Here is a 2,727-nt window from a genome sequence, read left to right on the forward strand (position 1 = left end):
GGGAGTTGGAGGCTGGAACTTCAGGGAGAATGTATTCTCAGGGCACGGGCATGGATTACATTGTGAATGGGTGAGGCACTCAAAAGAATTAGGACCACAAATTCAGTTTTTGCCTGGAGACTAGGGAAGTCTTAGGAAGACCCAGCTTCAGAAAAGGCCTAGAATTTAGCTGGACTTTCTCCTCTTAGAACTCAGCCTCCGAATTCTTCTGGCGGTGAGTTCTAGGAGGAGAAAGATCTCTTTTCTCATCCCATAGCTTCGAAAGCGTCATGTCTACATGGAATGGTAAATGCCTTCACTAGACTGGTGCATTGGGTCCCGCAGCAGTAAAGGGGAAAGAATGAGCCTTCCAAATTCTGCTGTGCCCTTGACCTGAGGTACTGCTGAGCCTGTTGTATCAGAGCACTGAGATTCAGCAGGCTGTGATTCGAATCCCTGTTCCTTGAGCCTTACCACAATTAACTTAAAATAATTAAAAGTAATTTCTTTATTTCGCAGAACCAGGAATTGAACTCAGGGCCTTGACTTTGCCAGGGAAGAGCTTATTCCACTAAGCCAACTGCCCGGCCCATTATAATCAATTTTTCATCAATTAAATTCCTTTTTTTTATATTTTAAGAAAATTGAAAAGAAATCCATCTAAACTTGTTCTCTACATGGAACTCTATGGAAGAATTTTCCATGAAACTATTTCTGCGGAATCTCAACTGCCCATGATATATTCATGAATGACTTTTCCAGTTGAATTGGGGAACAGAAGTCCTGTTGGGGGCTGTCTAAAGGAAAAGGGTTAGGAGGGTCCTCTTCACCAAGGGCCTAGACACTCTCGGGTATTTCCACCAAAGATTCTCCCTTAAAAACTGAAATCCTAAGGTTGAGAGAATGAGTTACACCTGAGGCTGTCAAGCCTGGCACAGCGGGGTCCCATTGTGGCACTGAGAAGAAAGATCTCAGCAAGTGTGATTTAGTCAGGGGCCTGGCCCTAGCTCAGTCCTTTCAGTGGCTGCTTCCACAAAGCTGTCAGCCTCAGGTTGCTGTATTTCAATTCCCACAACACTTTAGCCTGCCCAAAGTGCCCTGAAAGCATTCGAGGAGCAAATAATAATAATAATAATAATAATCATTATAACAATTTTTCTTAGACAGGACTGGGAGTGGAAGGACGGAACTTCAGGGAGAATGTATTCTCAGGAAACAGGCGCAGATTGCATGGTGAATGGGTGAGGTAGCCAAAAGAATTTGGACCAGAAATTCAGTTTTTGCTTGGAGACTGGAGCAGCTTTAGCAAGGCCCAGTTTCTGAAAAGGCCCAGAATTTAGCTGGATTTTCTCCTCTTAGAACTCAGCCTCCAGAGTTCGGAGGTGAGTTCTAAGAGGAGAAACTTCTTTTCTAGTCCCATAGATTCAAAACCGTCATTTCTACATGGAACGATGAATGCCTTCACTAAACTGGCGCATTAGGTCCTGTAGCAGTAAGGGCAGAGAAAGAGCCTTCTGAATTCTGCTGTGCCTGTGACCTGAGGTCCTACCGAGCCTATTGAGACAGAGCACTGAGATTCAGGAAGCTGTCTTTAGAATCCCTGTTCCTTGAGCCTTACCACAATTAATTTAAAATAATTAAAAATAATTTCTTTATTTGGCAGAACAAGGAAGTGAACTCAGGCCCTTGCCCTTGCCAGGGAAGAGCTTATTCCACTGAGCCAACTCCCCGGCGCATTATACTCATTTTTTCATAAATTAAATTTATTTTTTTAATTTTTAAGGAAATTAAAAAGATATCCATCTCCATTTGTTCTCTACATGGAACTCGATGAAAGAATTTTCCACAAAACTATTTCCACGGAGACTCACCTCCTTGTGATGTATTCCTGAATGACTTTTCCAGTTGAATTGGGGAGCGGAAGTCCTGTTGGGGGTTGTCCAGGTGAAAACACTTAGGAGGGTCCCCTTCACCAAGGGCCTAAATACTCTTGGGAATTTATACACCAAAGATTCACTCTTGGAAACTAAAATCCTACAGTGAAGAGAATGAGATACACCTGGGGATGTTTGGCCTGGTGCAGCTGGGTCCCATTGTTGGCCATAACAACAAAGGGCTGAGCAAGAGTGTTCTGTTCAGGGGCCTGGCCCTAGTTCAGTTCTTCCACAAAGCTGTCAGCCTCAGGTTGCTGTAGTTCGATCCCCACAACACTCTAGCATGTCAAAAGTGCCCTCAAGGCATTTGAGGAGCAAAAACCAAAAAAATCCTTTTTCCATTTTTTCATCTGGAAAGGACTGGGAGTAGGATGCTGGCACTTCAGAGGGAATGTTTTCTGAGGGACCAGTGCTGATTACATGGTGAATGGGTGAGGTAGCCAAGGCAATTGGACCAGAAATTAAATTTTTGCCTGGAGACTGGAGCAGCCTTAGCAAGGACAAGCTTCTGAAAAGGCCTAGAATTTAGCTGGACTTTCTCCTCTTAGAACTCAACCTCGGAGGTGAGCTCTAAGAGGAGAAAGCTCTCTTTTACTCATGAAATAGCTTCAAAACCGTCATTTCTACATGGAACAGTGAATGCCTTCATTAGATTGGAGAACTGGGTCCTGTAGTAGTAAACTGGATAGAAAGAGCCTTTTGAATTCTGCTGTGCCTGTGACCTAAGGTCCTGCCGAGCCCATTGCATCAGAGCACTGAGATTCAGGAGGCTGTGTTTCAAATCCCTGTTCCTTGAGCCTTACGACAATTAAAT

At 43.9% G+C, this 2,727-nt stretch overlaps 1 long non-coding RNA gene across 1 annotated transcript; it reads left to right on the forward strand.

Moving 5' to 3' along the window:
• The first annotated feature begins 982 nt into the window (after positions 1-982).
• LOC111814765 lies at positions 983-2,227 on the forward strand. Its single transcript, XR_002819663.1, has 2 exons — positions 983-1,030; positions 2,164-2,227. It is a non-coding gene; the product is annotated as an uncharacterized LOC111814765 (long non-coding RNA).
• Positions 2,228-2,727: the final 500 nt, after the last annotated feature.

This window comes from Octodon degus, unplaced genomic scaffold (genome assembly GCF_000260255.1).
Source record: "Octodon degus isolate 3935 unplaced genomic scaffold, OctDeg1.0 scaffold00502, whole genome shotgun sequence".
Taxonomy (NCBI): domain Eukaryota; kingdom Metazoa; phylum Chordata; class Mammalia; order Rodentia; family Octodontidae; genus Octodon; species Octodon degus.